This window comes from Amblyomma americanum, chromosome 1 (assembly GCF_052857255.1).
Source record: "Amblyomma americanum isolate KBUSLIRL-KWMA chromosome 1, ASM5285725v1, whole genome shotgun sequence".
Lineage (NCBI taxonomy): Eukaryota > Metazoa > Arthropoda > Arachnida > Ixodida > Ixodidae > Amblyomma > Amblyomma americanum.
Window position 1 is genome coordinate 232,014,245 of NC_135497.1, and position 19,129 is coordinate 232,033,373.

A 19,129-nucleotide genomic window follows, 5' to 3' on the forward strand; every position below is an offset into this window, starting at 1 on the left:
TGTTTTTCGGAACATTGCAGCTTGGAATTAATTTATTACCGCTGAATTCCTGCGATACAGTACTAAGTAGTTACCATGCTCATTATCATCATTTCGTCAGAGCAGCGTTATTACTGCCATGGTCGCTACAGAGGCCATGTTACTGTCTGAGATAGTCGCATCAGTTAGGCATGTCAGCCAATATAGTGCGGATTTGCTAGCTTTTGCACAAATTTTGGTGAAAGAACTGTCTTGAAGCCCAAACATTTTAGTCGTCAAAATACCGAGAGTAATGGCGCAGCTAATGCACAGAGAGGGTATAGCCGCGGCCGCTCGATCTCGGACGAGGTGTAGCATGGCATAAAGATGAAGTGTGTGAACGGTAAGAAAAAAATTACCACACAACCATCGAGTATGCGGCGCATTTGCGTCCTACATGCATGCTTAACCTAAGCTTAAATGATAGTCATGTCCATGATGACGATGCTTTCTCAGCTGTCTTTGCAAAGGTAAGGCATATCCATTAATACTACACACATGGATGCAGTAAGTAATTGATAACTATTCTAGGGTGACCATTATAGCTTTATGATCACAGAATTCGGTGGATATGTGGTTAACTCTTTGCACCGGGCACTTCAGAACATGAGTAGCGTTACATGAGTACAGAATGTGTTCTGTGTGTGCTCTGGTCTCTGGACAGTAGGAACAGTCATCTGAAGATCTGCAACTTCGGTGCGGAGGGAGGTGGTTGGGCTAGCCGGGGTCTCCTCTTTGCTGGTGACTGCGTTCTCAAGCTCGCTCGCGCACACACAGGCGACGTTCTTCGTCACTGTAAATTCCGGGCCGGACTATGTTTGCGTCTGTTCTCATACACAAAATGAGCGATGACATGAGGCCGGCTCATGAATGCGGGAGAGTCTAGTGCCATTGCCTCATCGCGGTATCGCGAGGTCACACGGCCGGGTCCTATCGCCACTGACGCTTTCGTTCCAATTCAAGGGGACGACACCCCTGATCTTCAAGTAGTCATTTGCGCACGAGCTCTCGGCGACGTTCGTTATGTTCTTTCGAGCTGTGTGGGGTTTCCGACGGTTCATCTTCTGTGCCATGGTGGAGAGCGGCTATGTGAAGGCCCTCTAACGAGCCGCGCACCAGGCACCTTAACACGGTGACGTCTTTTAAACCATTACATGCTTCTAACCCCTTTCTCAGAAAATCGAGGCGAACACCGTGCGGGAACCACGCGAACCTGAGGGCGACCGTGAAGAGAATGTGAAGCGAACTTTCCTAAAGTTTTGTCCGAACGGTGCGCAGCTTGGCGCACTCTAAAGGAGCCAAAGCGCCGCGAATGGAAGCGCGCAATGTTTGTGGTTGCCAATGGGTAGCGCGAAACTCGTCCACATTGCCTTATAAATTAAGCATAAAGTAAGTATACAGGCTTTTGCAGCGTGACCGGCACGGCGTCCGTTGACCACCACAGCCCCGTTTAGCGTGTTCTAAGACCTTTTTTGACCAATGGGAATAACTGCAATGGAGCTCGCAGTTCCACCAATCGGAAGCCTAGAGAAGTCACCTGACAATGAGCGGGGAGTGCTTTCGGGTGGCTGCGTGCTCACGGTGGCGTCACGGCAAGAGGTCAGGAGACTGATGCTGATCACATGGGCGGGTCTGGTCGCGCTCGGACGGCTGAATGCTCGCGGTGATATCACGAAGCACGGTAACATGACAAGACTTCAACAACCACGATTAATCGAATCCACCAACACCTGTGCGGAGCGCGCTTGGATGGGTTCTCGCTCCTGTTGACGTCATGGCACGAGACGTCATGTCATCTGTTACACCCACATCGGACGCTATCGAAGCCAGGGATTGGTGCTCAGCAGCTGCGCCATGAAAAAGTATGAAAATATTAACCGAAATGGGTGGCAAACATTACCAACAGCTCAGCCCTGACCTATAGTTCTAACAGATGTCTTCAAAGGAGCTTTTCAAAGCTGTAGACTCTTGGAAAATTGTATTGAGAAATGTTATTGAGACATGCTGCCGAGATACGAAATGGAGAGTTCCTTTTGAGAAATGCGAAAGACGCACACTTTTGAGGGATGATTTTAACAATATTGGGACGTCCTCTCAATATAATAATGTAATTATCCCGTTCGTCGAAAGCCAGCTTTCTGAAGCCAAGGTGTTGAGGCCTCCCCTCTAGCACAGCAACTATGAGCAAGATGGATTTGGGTGCATTGGCTCAGGTAGCAAAGTTTCTTCGTGACTTCGTGCCAGCCAAGTCATCTCTCTGCATAAAGAATGCCCTGCGTGCGAGCACATGATATGGGCAGCAGCTTCTCAAGGAACAAGGGGTTAGTCAGAGCACCCGCTAAGGCATACTCTTCTCTCAACCTGGAAGACTAATTGGGGTTCACACGGACACCTTCGTATATGGGCGGCAGTTGAAGCAGCGTACTAACGACTGTATGACTGACAGTTGACGATTTCATTAAAGCTTCACTCTGGGGACCTACTCAGTGCCACTACGCCGAATAAAAACGAGATTAAATCCGTCTAGAGTGTCACAACAACTTTTACATTAAATTTTTTTCACCCATTCTTCCACTTTTATCTTTCCTCTTAAATGCAGCTGCTTCCGCAGCCTCCTCCGCAACATAAATCAGACGACGGCTTAAGAATGATGCCTTCAGGAAATATCGAGCTCTCCCACTATGGAGGTTCAAGGAATGAATTCACGAGGCAGACGCCCGCCTGCTCATACTTAATGATGACTTGTGGCAAAATGCCGCCAAGCGTGCAGTTTCCATGAGTTCCAATAGCAAGGTTCGGTTCCCTTTTGGCGGTTTCCAAGAGCGATTCTCAAGGCTTTGTCAGCTGGCCTCCCGGTGCAACAAAGAGTCGGCTAAGGCGGTAGCGTCGTTCATGCGACACGGGGTGGCAGACGACGGCACTGTAAACACTGCTGCCTCCAGCGGTTTGTCGCCAGCCCCCTGGGGCAACCGATGGGCTTAAGCACCAGGAAGGTAGGTAACCATCAAAGAACCGAGTAAGGTGGGAGGGGAAAGAAGAAGCACGACGACGGAGGGCGTCGGGTTGCTCTAGATGGCCGGGCACTTTTGTGCTTCGGCGACCCCTCAAGCCCAGCCCACCGTCAGAAGCTGGATCTCCGGCAGCGAGCTACGCAGTGCAGCCTCACATCGCTCCTGATGTCCTATATACTCTTGCCACGGAGGCTTTTGTTTGAGGAGTTCAGAAATATGTGATTAAAGTCGGCTCTGGTGCTAGGACACAAGTGGCAGTGAGTTATATTTGAGAGAAGGATAGGGGTCATGAATATGGCCATTTACAGTTTTAATGTGACAGTGTTTACAGAGAAGTCTGCACCACAAAGCATGGTCGCTTTTTGGAAGAGATTTGTGCGGTGGAGGGTACATTAGGCGGAAATTTTTATGGCAGAGGGTGAGGTCTTTATAGTTGAGAAGCCAATCGCTCGCACTGCGAGACTAAGGCAGTTCGCTCTCAGCCCGGCTTACAAGCTCAGGGGCTTCGGTGTGTGTGGCCGTTTTGCCTGGGTGTTTGCTGTGGGCAGGGACCCAGAAGAGGGTGATGAGGCGAATTAGTGGGGGTGATGATGCTAGGTTTTTTGCAGCTGGAGAGTGGTTTTTGTGATTGGCATAATTACTAGTTGTTTTGAAATCTGAAAAAATATGGCCAGCGGAGGAGTGTGCCACTGGTAAAGCAAATGCTGCATCTTCCGCTTCCCGGCAATCTTGTAGATTTGGAATGGACGCACTGACTATCAGGTTTTGCATTCCGTCCACTACGGCTAATGGGAAAGCCGGTCGGTGTGATTTTCGGCCGCGTGTATATGTAAACTGCCGGAGCATGAGGAGGATAGTTCTTGTCCAAAGGCTTGGTTCTAGCTTTAAATCTCTAGATCATGCTCCGGGTGGGTATTTTTCGGAAGAGGCGGAATGTAAAGATTGTAAGTGACAGCATTGGAAGGAGTTCACGCGGCCGCGGTATTGCCAGGGAGGCTCATTCCAAGTCGGCGCAGGAGAATTTGGCCGGTTTCGGTATGTGAGAGTCTATGGTACTGACTTATGAGGTGCGCTTCTACCAGCTCTCCCAGAGCTTTGTGCACCACTAGTTGAAGGAGTTTCTCAGTTGGCGTTGATTTAGGGAGAAGGGGAGCAGTTTTGTAGGCTGTGCGGATGAGTCTATTCAGTTGCGCGGTTTCGTTAGGGGTGAGGTAGAGGTAAGGGATGGAGTAGGTGATCCTGCGAGGGCAAAAGGCCTGAATGAGGTGACGTGTGTGTGCTTGATTCATGTCGCGATGGCAATTGGTGGTACGTTTAATTATTGACGCTGCGTTGAGAATCGCAGCACGAATTAATTTTATGTTCTCGGCGAAGATACTGCATTAACACCTCTTTTTGGGTTATCTGGTGCATACTTGAATAAAAGAAAACCTAGCGCCAATACCATGCTAACCCCAAGGACTAACGACGACGAGACACAATCGCTATACTCACAACTGAATTTTTGTTGAACTCAGGATACAGCTTATATAGGGTGAAGCTTCAAGGGGCGAGAATGGTGGCAAGGAGGAGAAGGTGAACAAAGGCAACATCGCTTCACAGAAGCGGGCTGATAGCCAAAAGTCACACAAGAAAAAGAAAAATTACATAACTGAATCTAATAAGTTAAACTCTGAGGCAAAAGAGACAAAGAAGGAGCACTGACGCACCTACAGCCAAATTTCTTTATGTAGAAAGCCTCCAGGCTAACATGCGCAGTCTAATCTATGCTCTTGCCAAGAATCCTCGTCTCATTCAAACGCGCCTCGCACCCGTCGCAGCTCATTACGTGCGCAACCAAATGTGCGTACTTATCTCTTAAGTGACAAATTTCGGGCATGGTCCCCCAAACGCCCGTTGATGCAGCGGCCAGTCTGACCGACATAAAACTTCCCACAAGTTAAGGGGATAGCGTAGACCACTCATACGGAACACTTGATAAACGGAGTGTTGTGCTTTATCTGGCAACCCCGCTTCCTAGAGTTGCAGATTCGGGGGGCACAACTTTACCAGCTTGTTAGGAGCCGAAGAAGCGGCACTCACGCCATACCTGTTGGCCACTTTCCTCAAGTTGTGCGAGGTCTTTTGTACATAAGGCACAACTAGCGGCTTCTGTGTCCTGAAACGACCTTTTCCGGTATTTCTTCGGGGGTCTCGGAAACAGCAACACACACAGAGCAGGAGAACCCAGCCACCGAAAGTCGGCTCATCTGATTGTGAAAGCTAGCTTGCAACTGATACGGGCCCGATTTCTTAAGAAGGCTTCAGGCAATGGGACGCTATTGCTCTTTTTACAGTCTTGGAATGCTTAGAATCATAAGGTAAAAGATCTTTTTTGCATGCGGGTAATAGCGCCAGCAGACGTGCCTTTCCAGGAAGGTTAGTTTAAAATCTAAAAACTGTAAAAACATTAGTGTCAGGTAGTTCATGCGTAAAAGTGAGCCCAAGACCATGTCTGTCAAAAGCATTTAAAACTTCACCTACTGTAGAGGAGTAGGTGAAGGACGCCTGCTTTTTTAAAAGCACTAAAAACTCGCCCACATACCTAAAAACCTTTAAAACCAACCCTATCCTATAAAAGAGTTTATCTAGAGATTGATCAACCTTTGTTAAAAATATATCGCAAAGGACAGGGGTCACGCAGGACATTATGCGCACACCGTTGCGCTGCAAAAAAGGCAGGTTGTCAAAATGTATAAAAGTAGCACTTAGGTAAAACTGTAATAGAGCGATAAAATTACCAGCCGACAGTCCTGAAGAATTCTGGAAAGGCACGTCTCCGTTTGGTTCTATGCATTCCTTTACAACCAACAAAACCTGGTCGTGAGGTATAGAGTAAAACAAATCTTGCACATCTACCGAAAACCCAAAGCCGATGTCATCGGAACTCTGCAGGTATACTCAACGACAACTGTTGAATTTTATGTACGGAACACGAAGAAATACCGGAGAAGGTCGTTTCAGGACACAGAAGCCGCTAGTTGTGCCTTATGTACAAAAGACCTCGCACAACTTGAGGAAAGTGGCCAACAGGTATGGCGTGAGTGCCGCTTCTTCGGCTCCTAACAAGCTGGTAAAGTTGTGCCCCCCGAATCTGCAACTCTAGGAAGCGGGGTTGCCAGATAAAGCACAACACTCCGTTTATCAAGTGTTCCGTATGAGTGGTCTACGCTATCCCCTTAACTTTTGGGAAGTTTTATGTCGGTCAGACTGGCCGCTGCATCAACGGACGTTTGGGGGACCATGCCCGAAATTTGTCACTTAAGAGATAAGTACGCACATTTGGTTGCGCACGTAATGAGCTGCGACGGGTGCGAGGCGCGTTTGAATGAGACGAGGATTCTTGGCAAGAGCATAGATTAGACTGCGCGTGTTAGCCTGGAGGCTTTCTACATAAAGAAATTTGGCTGTAGGTGCGTCAGTACTCCTTCTTTGTCTCTTTTTGCCTCAGAGTTTAACTTTTTAGATTCAGTTATCATGTAATTTTTCTTTTTCTTGTGTGATTTTTGGCTGTCTGCCCGCTTCTGCGAAGCGATGTTGCCTTTGTTCACCTTCTCCTCCTTGTCACCCTTCTCGCCCCTTGAAGCTTCACCCTATATAAGCTGCATCCTGGCTTCAATAAAAATTCAGTTGAGAGTATAGCGCTTGTGTCTCGTCGTCGTTCGTCCTTGTGGTTTGCATGGTTTTGGCGCTAGGTTTTCTCTAATTCTCAGCGAAGCAGCCGTTGTTAGAAATATTGAGAAAAATTTTGATTCGATTGACCCTGCGCATGGCTGTGTCGCGTAGTGTTACTCGAATGTTAAGGAGTTTTTCGCTCTTTTCGGTCCCTGACTAGGAGCTCAGATTTCTAGCCGAGCAGCTCAGAGCAATGCTGCTGGCATCCATAGAAACAGTGTTAGCGGCAACTTGAGCTTGGATTCGATTTCGCCATGGTGGCTGGTACTGACCCAGATGGTGATGTCATCCGCATACAAGGAGTGGTAGACCGGAGGAATTTTGGCAAGATGCCCGCGATAGCGAGATACGATTAATGTTGAAAAGAAAGGGGGACAAAACTGCTCCCTGAGGCGTTTGCTTGCTTCCAAGCGTCAAAGAGTATATTTTGACTGTGCCTATTGTAGGCAGACGGATATGTTGCTAAGAAAGGCAACAACATCTTCGTGCGTGCGAGAGCCCACGTTTAGGTCGCTCAGTGATTGTAAAAAAGAGTTGGCAACATTATCAAAAAGCTTCATCAGGTCCAGAGCAAGGATGGCTGTGGTGATGTGAGGAAAAACGCTATTGAGCACATCCTGTTCAAGCGGAAACATGAAGCATTGAGTTGACAGTCCAGCTCAAAAGCCAAGAATGGTGGGGGAAGAGTTGGTTTGTCTCCATGTAGTGGTTAAGTCGATTTAGGATCACGTGCTCCATGAGTTTACCGGTGCAGGAGGTGAGAGAGAGGGGTCTCATATTCTTAAGGTCTAAAGGCTTGATTAGCTAGGGTGAAAGTTGCCTTATTAGCTCACTTCTATTTTGAGAGCTGTGTGCCCTGCTCCCAATGTTGGTTCATGTACCTAGTGAGAGTGGCTAATGATTTGGCATCTAAATTTCGCAGCGCTTTGTTACCTATTCCATCGAGACCTGTGGCGGATGTGGAGCGAAGCCGCCCCAGGGCAGTCCATACCCCCGTCTCTGTGAAGGGAACGTTCAAGTCTGATTTGGGCTTCTTTTCTAGGTCGGTAATGGTTCCTGCTTTATGTCGGGGAAGCAATGTGGCTTTAATAGCTGCTTCAAGGTCTTTCCCTTGCTTCTCCACTTCGTGCAAGAGATTGGTATTTTTTAAGTATCTTGCGACCGAGAGGAACAAAGTTTTAACAAATGGAGCAGGAGGGAGAATGAGTCGTAGAGGGCCGTCTAGTCGGTTGCATAACTGATTCCATTGCTGTGACGAAAGCTCGGACGCAAGTTCAGTGATGAGCTGGAGAGTTTGCGCCAATTTCCGTTTTAATTTGCGATTATTCTTATGTCTGAGCCATCGTTTCTCCAAATTCTGATAGGGCTCCCAGAGGTGGAGTAGCCTGCTGTCTACTGGGTCGCCAATATGTTCTGCCGGGGCCAATATTTTGTTAAAAGCTCAGTCCCGTTAGAAAGCACAGTCCATGTAGTCCTGAATTTCTGTTGCCGGGTTTTGGTGTCTAATTTTGTGGAACTTGTACCAGCCTACAATAGGTTTAAGGCGGAACTGTGGCCACAAACTGGCATACGGTAGCGTAATTGATAAGATGTAATGATCGCTGCGAGGTTTACTCTCGTATGAGTCCAGTTAACTTGACTGACATTCTTAGTGAAAATAATTTCTGGTCTGGTGTCTCCGCTCACAGTGTCCAATGCGTGTGGCTAGCGCGCTGTCAGTGACTAGGGTGCCCTTGCGAGTGTTTTTATTTTATCCCCTGTCTACGTGTTGTTTATTAAAATCACCCGTTACCACTATAGGATCGGAATCTGCTATTTGGATGTCCCTGTCAGTTGCTTCGAATAGACCAGTGAGGTTATCTCTAGAATTAGAATAGATATTTAAAATAAATTATGTTACTGGTCCTGTGCGACGCGGGAGGAGCTCGAAGAGAGTGCAGTCAGAGTAGAGGTCGTAGAGATCGTAGGCTATATGCACGATATATATATATCGTGCATATAGCCTACGGTGTGTGTGTGTGTGTGTGTGTGTGTGTGTGTGTGTGTGTGTGTGTGTGTGTGTGTGTGTGTGTGTGTGTGTGTGTGTGTGTGTGTGTGTGTGTGTGTGTGTGCGTGTGTGTGTGTGCGTGCGTGCGTGCGTGCGTGTGTGTGTGTGTGTGTGTGTGTGTGTGTGTGTGTGTGTGTGTGTGTGTGTGTGTGTGTGTGTGTGTGTGTGTGTGTGTGTGTGTGTGTGTGTGTGTGTGTGTGTGTGTGTGTGTGTGTGTGTGTGTGTGTGTGTGTGTGTGTGTGTGTGTGTTTTAATCCACGAGGAAGTAGAATTGGAGTGTATAGCTTGATAGACGAGGAGCTTGCATGCTTTAAAAGCTATTGTACGCAGATGACATCTATGGTGAGTGTAGACTGCTGTATGTAAAGTGAGAGATTGTCTCTCTTCCACTGCAACCCGCGGCAGTTCCATTGCCATATGCAGAGTAAAGTTAAAAAGGATGAGGCAAAGGTGCAGGAGGGGGTTTTGGTTGGGAAGGAGCTTCGGAAGGGGGTGGAGGATTGTGGCAAGGCGTCCAAGGGAGTGAGCCGAGCAACAAGCATGTCGAGAATATTGTCAATGTTCGTAAAGCGTTCTGCGATTTCAGTAAAACCTAAGGTAACATCTTGTATCAGCCCCCTATGCTTTTTTGGATCTGTTGAAATGCGCAGTTAGCGTCCTCGTCTGATGATTCGGGCTGAGAGGGGGGGATTCTATGGCATCACTCTCTGATTGGTGTGCCATATCAGACTCTTAGGTAGAAGGAAGGACAGATAGGGACAGAGAAGATTTAGGGGTAGTTTCCGTAAGTGTATTTAAACTTTCCAGCAAGGGAGCCAACTGTTGGTTTAATTTTTTATTCCCTCAAGTTAGACGTTCAATAGTTTCCTGAGTTTTAGAATTTTTCTCTAGATTCAGAGCGTGTTGTAGTGAAGCAGGAGACTCGCTCTACCCATCTCATCTTTTGGGGCTGGGTCCTGGGGTCCCGGCTCTGGGATTCTACTAGTTCAGGACTTTTGCTTCTGCTGTCACGGAGGCCGTCTTCGGTTCTTGGGAAGGGCTCCTCGAGTTCGAACTCCTGCTGCTGCTGTCTCTGTTGTGGACGGGAGGGACGACTATTGCGACGCTGGAAGCGTTTCTTGAGGCGCTGCCACTTGTTATGAGGGCGCCCCCTCAGACCACGCACTAGGGCACACATCGCGTCTGTGGCCGTTTTGTCTGCAGTTTAGGCAGGCCTCCACTTTAGGGCGGAAGGGGAAGGCTGCATAAAGGACGCCAAATATTTTCACCGCGGGCGGAAGTATCTCGGCCATGAAATGGATGAGCACAGAGCGCGAGGTGCGCCCCATGTCCCTGGCCTGGACAACTGGCAGGAGGGGGTTCGCCCGGCGCAATTCTCTGAGCAAGTCCTGCAGCGACTCACCGCTCCAGACGCGGTAGATGATTCCTGGCCGTGCCCAGTGCGGAGGAGCTATGTATGCGTGGAACGCCAGCTTGTTGGCGCGTAGCGTCAGGTGTCTTATTTTGGCGCAGTTGGCAACTCTGTCTACGCAGCAAGTGGACTCTGTGAAGATGTTCTTGGACAAGTTGGTGCAGATGAGGTTCTCCTCAGCAACAGTAGACTGCAGTCCGCTGTTGGCGACTACAGCCGCCCTTAACTCTGCCTCGTGGTATTGGGCCAGACTGACACCCCCAGTAGGGCGGAAAACGATCTTGTAGTCGTCAACGGGCAGCCGCGGCAGGATTCCTGTCCGGAGACGCGTCGCAGCCGTCTATTCGACATTTGAGAGAACGCTTGCAGCCGACGCAGTTTTGCCGGCCTGCGTTTCCTCGGGATTCATGAATTGCTGCCCAGGCAAGCGTGTTCGGGCATTGAGGACTTCACAACTTCTTGAATTGCTGCCCAGGCAAGCGTGTTCGGGCATTGAGGACTTCACAACATTCCGCCGGGTTGAATTCTGCGGCGGGCAGATTCCGGCATCTTACGGTGTATTCCATTTCGGTGCCGAAGCGACGCGTACGTGCGCGAGCCCTACGCCGGTGCGGGTGGCGTTAGGGCTAGCCAGGCGGCGTGTAGCCGCTCAGCCGGAGTTGAAGTTCTTGCAGTTCTGAAAAAAAAATACAGATCCGACCGAGGCACTGACCAAAGCTTCTGCAGAGTGTTATCGTTCGAATAAAACCACTTTTGCACCGGAAGACCAGTTTTGCTTCTCAAAAACTGTGAAATGCGGTGCACATGCGAGGCACGTCTGCATTGCTCGGGCCCTAGCGACCCTACTAAATAATTAAAATGAACAAATATAACTAACCTAAATAAAAAATAGGAATACATTAACTTAATAACAATAACCTAGTTAATTTATTTAATAATGATTGATAAATTATTGAATTATCGTCGATTATTACTACTTTACCAACAAAGGAGGCAACAGAACTCGAAATTCTTTCGCATTTCCGCACGTAAAGAGGCTTAAGTGCACCTTTATTTTTTTTCTTTCAGCCCTTTTGTAGTGTGCCGACTTTGTGTGCCGACTTTTTATTTTTCTCAGTCTTTGGTTTTAGAAAATATGTTAATGATTCTTACTAAAAATTTGCAAAACGATAGAGTAGAAATGTTCCGGCCACCACTGAGAAGAAAAGAATATTAACAAATCGTTGCCAGCTTCGGATTCATGCAGTCTTTACATTCTAGCACGGAGTTCTCAGAATCCTTGTCAGTACGGGGGGGGGGGGGGGGGGGTTATACCCCTTTTAGGACTGGGCAATCGGTTGGTATCTAGCGTCTAGGACCGGACATTAACTTGGCAGATAATCCTAAGTGCGCCCTTGATAAATCCGTTAGAAATGTATACTGTCTCTGAAAACTTTGCAAGCAGTAAAAAAGCAACCTTTTTACAAAGCTTAAAAATAGTGTGCTACAATACCTTCCAGTTACATCTATACTTTACCGCCTTATGCTCAGGCAGTACCTCCTCTATACTCAAGTATAGAGGAGGCACTGGCTCCGGCTGTCGAAAACGAAACAGAAACTAGGAGATCGTGAAACTCTCCACATATGCAAAGCATGCCTCAACTTCATCGCACACTGCGTGTGGTTCCTTTTCAGCAGATGTTCCTGGGTTACGTGCCGACCGACGACGCGCTCAACCTGAGCGGCCTGAGCGAGCCGGTCAACATAGCGGAGCTGATGCGCGTCGACAAGGAGTTCTGGATCAAGGAGTGCCGCGACATCAAGGCCTTCTTCGACGAGCAGGTGGGCCGCTCGCTGCCCCCGGCCATCGCCGACCAGCTGGCCATGCTCAAGGAGCGCATCATGAAGTCGCCTTCCTGAGCGAACGGCTACGCGCCGCTGGGCACAATAAAGCACATGGCGGCAGACACGTCTGTCTAGGGACCGCCAGCTTTCCCATAAACACTTTTTCGACACTTTATGCCATGACTAGTTAGCACTTTAGCTTTCATTCTACGAATGCTGGGACAAAACATCGAGAATAATACGGGCTTTTAAATGAGGTACCAACGGCATTCGGATGATCTATTGCAACAGTCTTGTTGGTGGTGACACCAGGCTTACTCGGCGAGAAAAGGCTCCAGCTCCACGTCGGATATCTCCGGGCTCGATGCATCTTGGCTTTGCACCGTACGAACGAATTAGGAAATATACCATTTCGCAGGTAGTCGGCCAAAGTAATAGTTTTTTCACATCAGTGATGCGAGTTATCTTCCCATGAGGCCATAAGCAGCCGGTAACAATACCCACCTCAAGCGATAAAATATGTGAACAGTGAAGTAGCGTAGGTAAGTAATCGTGAAAGAAAAAAGTGGTAGCTTTATTACGTAGTTACCAAAGCATGTGTTTAGGCTGGTTGGCTCATGGTTTTTATTTGCTCTGTCGGCGGCGCGTCTGCCAACGATATTAGTTCGATAGTAGTATAAGTTGACGAAGACGAAGTTGTGCAGTGCACATCGCGAGAATGAATATATTAGTTTGATAGGAGTATTGGCTGAAGGATAAAACTATGCGCAATACACAGCGCGAGTGTGTGTTGAAGTTTAACTGTAACACTGCCTTTCTCCTTCTTGAACAATATGTTCCAAGACTACTTGTTGACCTTCTGCTCACATGTTCCAATTGCGACTGATGCCTCGGTGTGTGAAGAAAAGGCAGGTGTAGGCATTTACTCCCAGTCCTTTGACTGGTCTTCTTCACTGCATCTTCAAGAATTGACACATATTTATCTCTCCGACTTTCTAGCAGTGGTTCTTGCACTTCGAAAGATACTCAACTCTTTATCCACGGTAACAATAATTACGGACTCATTATCCTAATGCACTTCCCTGTCTGCGTCTACTGAATCGCAGCCCTTTCGAATACTAAAATTTCTGATCTCTCCACACGTCAAATGAATTCGTTTTGTGTGTGTTCCTGGGCACAGGGGCGTTCTATTAAATGAAACAGCTGATGCTTTAGCGATGGCAGCCCTGATTGGTCCGATTGTTGACCCCCTTCCAGCCAGTGCTTACGTTACGGCGGCACGATTTCGTACGTACTCTTTAATGAAAGAATTTGGCGCACCAGCGCTTACATAACTGGACGATTTTCAGCACCTCCTGTTCTCTTGGAGGATTACAGCCTGGCGATCCCGCAATCTTGAAGTTTCCTTTACACGACTACGTTGCCGGGTGTCACATCTAAATTTTTACCTCTACAGGCCTGGTCTTGCGGTCTCCTCATTGTGTCCGTATTGTGCTGAGCTGGAAACAATAGAGCACTTTCTTCTCTATTGTTGTCGCCACTCATCGCTCAGGGGGAGACTGTCAGAAGTTATATTACAGAATCTCAGTTTGCGTCTGTCTTCTACGATTGTTCTGTCTCTTGGCGCTCTGATGCTTGGCCATTCCAGTGGGAATGTTTGCTCTGCCGTTCAAAACATCTACCATCATAAGCTTTCGTACCGCCCATACCATCATAAGCTTTCGTATTTGGGTAATTCCTTTTCCCAATTCCTACATTTGTTCTTTTTCCCTCCTTTTTTCTTGTTCTCACTCCCTTGCCTAAATTTTAGCTTGCTACTACCCTTAACCATCTGCAACCACCTCTGTCACGGAAATGGAATTGCCCATTTTTTTAGGTCATCCCATGCTTGTCGCAATGCAATCTGCAATGCAAATAGTCACCGCCTGGTTCTGGCCAATCGGCATTGTGGGTATGTGCCATTTCGGGAGGCAAACAACAAGAACAACTCATGGCATGATCGGTTACGGCGATAGCGTAGTGCTCTCGTTCAGTGTCCACCGCGGGCTCGAATCCCAGTCGCGGCGACATTTCATGGTTAGGAGAGAAGGGCGGAAGAACTGTAGGAAACGGTAGGGTCCACGAATAGGGATTACTTTTAATGTGTGAGGGCACACCCAGAGAAAGCGGTAGAGCGTGGGAGGTGCAGCTACGCAGCTGTAGCAGCGACACATATCAGGCCAACCTTTTTCAAAGCGACGTTTCAAGGGGTGGCAAATTCCACCCCATAAGGCGGCCTGCATAACAAAAAGAAACAACGAATGATCGGTTTTTGACAGAGACAGGTATCTTAGGCTGCAAGTTCGTTGGTCGTGGTTCACGTCCTTGTCTTATACATCCCCATTTCCCCGCAGTACGAATCCTGGCGCCAGTTAGGAAGGATTCTGGTGCAAATACGTGAAGTAGTTCATAAAAATGCAAGGACAGTCGCGGTCAGACGCCAAAAGGTGTCCAACCGCCTTGAAGTCAGACATTTTCACCATTATAAGGTTAAATATATTACAGATGACATCATGCACGTCGGGCAGGATCACTGCTGAAGCCCAAGAACTTGTGGCGGAGATTACAATAGCGCACGACGCACAATGCATGAGTGTTTTCAAGTTCTCGAGAAGACTTACTATTCTGGGCATTTACATCCAGATTGCCGACGACGAAGTCCTGATTCGAATTTCAATCCTCGTGTATCAAAAAGAAACTTTCACTTTTTTTTTACATCGCTGCGTCCAGGTCGGATTCTCGCCGCTATTCCACCACAACTGCAACTGGCGCCCCATCGGGGAAGTTCCATAGGGGGCAGTTCAGCGACCAGCGCCATTGACGATAACCCTACTGCGGGCGGCAGCGGTGGCACCACAACGAAGATGGGGCAGGTGCTAACTTTTGAAGAAAGCAATAACTTTCTCCTAATGATCAGGGGCATTCCGCAGCTGTATCATTACGGCAACAACACCCCGCTGACCATCGCCTGCTGCATTCGTGGCGTGATCATACTACAAAACGTGTGTCGCGAGGTCATCACATTCTTCCTCGGCGACGCGAAGACCGAGTGCCAGACGCACACCAGGGGCCGCAACGGGGCCTACTACCGCCAGGCGCAGGAGTCGAATTGCATCCTGGATGAAAGGAAGGAAGGAAGGCCTCAGACGTTGCTGGCACATACCCACTACGGGGGAGTGGCCAAGTCACAGGCGGTTAATTGCTGGATACAGAAAAGTTCTTTTTAACATTTTTCTAAGCTCAATAACATGCATTCAAAATGTGAAAACTTTTGTGTACGCCGACGATATATCATTTTTTGCATCACCAGGTGACGTTCACACTATTTATCGAACCCTGCAAAACTACCTCAATGTTCTTGACAACTGGTTAGGAAGAATTCATCTGTCCCTCAATGTGAAGAAATGCGCATTGTTAGTTTTTCCGCTTTCTGTTCCTGTAAATATCTGCCTGGTCTATAGAAATAACACAATTCCTCAAGTTCAGACGGTGAAGTATCTCGGAGTAATATACGGCTCTACTCTATCCTAGCAACCACACATTGAGCAAGTTTCTGCAAAAGGAGTTCGGGCCATTGGCATCCTGCGCAGGCTTCGTAGTGCTAGGTGAGGGATGAAAAGACATACACATCTGATGATTTATAAAATGTACGTCCGCCCAATTTTGGACTTCGGATGTTTGTTATTCTCAGGAGCTCCTGCCTATAAACATCGCCCTCTTGTGCTCTTGGAGAGTGAGGCGTTGCGCCTTTGTCTGGGGCTTCCAAAATGTGTCGCCAATGCTGTTCTGCACCTTGAGGTGCGAATCCCATCGTCATCAGCTAGGTTCCGCCTTTTAACAGTTCAAACATTTTGAAAATTGTGCGACTCACCTCTTCACGCCTCCAGTATAATATTTCTTGGTCAACCTTCCGCCTTTTTTAGTGCCGCCTGGTCTCGGTTTCATACTTCGCTGATATGTTACGTGCAGTGCATCCTTGATCCCATATATATTCCTTTCACAGATGTCCGCCAAATTTATAACAACTCATCATCTCTCCAGATTGAATTCGATGACATTTTCCCATCGAATGCAAAGCTGCAGCCCTGCCTGCTTCTTCAGGGTCTGTTGCAGGACAACCTGCGGTCCTTTCCCTCTCATGTTTTTATTGCTACCGATGCCTCGCAGGATCGCGAAAAGGCAGCTGTGGGTATTTTTTCGCCTTCACTGGGTTGATCTTTTTCTCTCCGTCTTGCTGACTTCACTCCAATTTATCTGGTTGAATTATTAGCAGTAATCTTAGCGTTACGAAAAATAGAAACTACCGTTTCAAAGGTCGTGGTTATGACGGACTCTGTCCATTTGCTCTTCATTATCCTCACCCCCTGAGTCTCGGGCATTACGGCTCTAAGTTCCTGATTCCGCTCCATCTAAATTCGGTAAGGTTGTTTTGGGTACCAGGTCACATGGGCTTTCACTTAAGTGAGGTTACAGATTCCTTAGCAAGAGCCTCACTCTGCAGCCCAATTCTTGCTGTCCTGCTAACGTGTGCATATACAGCTGCGCTGAGGTGTCGCAGCTACACAATATTTCAGAAATTTTCTGCCTCGGCTCTTGCATCATCTCCCGAATATCATCATCTTCTGCTTCCTTGGAGTAGCAAAGACTGGCGCTCACGAAGACTAGAGGTCTCTTTCACGCGCTTGCGTTGCAGGGTTCCCCTTCTAAATTTCTACCTTCACAAATCTGGCCTGGCGGCTTCCCCATTGTGCCCTTTTTGTGCCGAACATGAGACAATAGATCATTTCCTGCTGTTCTGCCGCCGCTTCTCTAATTTGAGGAAGCGTCTTTTTTAAATTCCATTTCATCAACTGGGTTTGCCTGTGTCCTCCGGGGTTGTTCTTTCCATTGGTGCTTCTTTGCTTGGACGAAGCGACAGGAGTGTACGCTCTGCTGTGCAAAATTTCATTTAAGAAACGCAGCGACTCCTATTCTATTTTCCTTTTCCCGCTCTCAGTCAGTACGACATTGAAACATTACAGGCATTTTATACTATTATGGACATTATGACACTGTCCCGCCTTCGATCTCCAAGTTAACAGGACCCCTGTCCTTCCGTTTTACAATTTATCAGCCTACATACTATTACCACTCCTTTTCCCAACAAAACTTTCCTGTATCCACTCGGCCTTCGAGTCGCCGAGGAAGAATGTGATGACCTCGTGACCCACGTTGTGTAATATGATCACGCCACGAATGCAGCAGGCGATGGTCAGGGGAGTGTTGTTGCCGTAATGATACAGCTGCGGAATGCCCCTGATCATTAGGAGAAAGTTATTGCTTTCTTCAAAAGCTAGCACCTGCCCCTCTTCGTTGTGGTGCCACCGCTGCCGCCCGTAATAGCGTTATCGTCATTGGCGCTGGTCGCTGGACTGCCCCCTCTGGAACTTCCCCGATGGGACGCCAGTTGCAGTTGTGGTGCAATAGCGGCGAGAATCCGACCCGGACGCAGCGATGTAAAAAAAAAAGTAAAAGTTTCTTTTTGATACGCGAGGCTTGAAATTCGAATCAGGACTTTGTCGTCGGCAATCTGGATGTAAATGCCAAGAATAGTAAGTCTTCTCGAGAACTTGAAAACACTCATGCATTGTGCGCCGTGCGCTATTGTAATCTCCGCCACAAGTTCTTGGGCTTCAGCAGTGATCCTGCCCGACGTGCATGATGTCATCTGTAATATATTTACCCTATTATGGTGAAAATGTCTGACTTTAAAGCGGTTGGACACCTTTTGGCGTCTGACCATGACTGTCCTTGCATTTTTATGAACTGCTTCACGTATTTGCACCAGAATCCTTCCTAACTGGCGCCAGGATTCGTACTTCGGGGAAATGGGGATGTATAAGACAAGGACGTGAACCACGACCAACGAACTTGCAGCCTAAGATATCTGTCTCTGTCAAAAACCGATCATTCGTTGTTTCTTTTTGTTATGCAGGCCGCCTTGTGGGGTGGAATTTGGCACCCCTTGAAACGTCGCTTTCAAAAAGGTTGGATTGATATGTGCCGCTGCTACAGCTGCGTAGCTACACCTCCCACGCTCTACCGCTATCTCTGGGTGTGCCTTCACACATTACAAGTAATCCCTATTCGTAGCCCCAACCGTTTCCTACGGTTTGGCCGCCCTTCTCTCCTAACCATAAAATGTCGCCGTGACCGGGATTCGAGCCCGCGGTGGACACTGAACGAGAGCACTACGCTATCGCCGTAACCGATCACTCCTTGAGTTGTTCTTGTTGTTTGACCCACAAAATGGCACATACCAACAAGGCGGATTGGCCAGAACCAGGCGGTGCCTATTTGCATTGAATATTGCATGCGCCAAGCATGAGATGACCTAAAAAAATGGGCAATTCCATTTCTGTAACAGAGGTTGTTTCAGGTCTGTAGGGGTACTAACAAGCTAAAATTTAGGCAAGGGAGTGAGAAGAAGAAAAAAGTAGGGAAAAAGAACAAATGTAGAAATTGCGAAAAGGAACTACCCAAATACGAAAGCTTATGATAGTATGGGCAGTACGAGAGCTTATGATGGTAGACGTTTTGTTTCTATTAGATAATTTTGAACGGCAGATCAAACATTCCCATTGGTATGGCCAAGCATAGAAGCACCATAAGACAGAACAACCGCAGAAGATAGACGCAAACTGAGATTCCGTAATGGAACTTCTGACAGTCTCCTCCTGAGCGATGAGTGGCGATGACAATAGTGAAGATAGTGCTCTATTGTTTCCGGCTCAGCACAATACGGACACAATGGGAAGACCGCAAGACCAGGCCTGTAGAGGTAAAAATTTAGATGCGGTTCCCGGCAACGTAGTCGTGTGAAGGAAACTTCAAGTCTGCGGGATCGCCAGGCTTTAATCCTCCAAGAGAATATGAGGTGCTGAAAATCGTCCAGTGAAGTAAGCGCTCATGCGCCAAATTCTTTCATTAAAGCGTACGTACGAAATCGTGCCGCCGTAATGTAAGCAATGGTTGAAATGGGGTCAACAATCGGACCAATCAGGGCTGCCTTCGCTAAAGTATCAG

The 19,129-nt window shown here is 47.8% G+C and overlaps 1 pseudogene; it reads right to left on the reverse strand.

Annotated features, from left to right (window-relative positions):
• Positions 1-3,086: 3,086 nt before the first annotated feature.
• Positions 3,087-10,767, reverse strand: LOC144116091 (uncharacterized; annotated as a pseudogene).
• Positions 10,768-19,129: the final 8,362 nt, after the last annotated feature.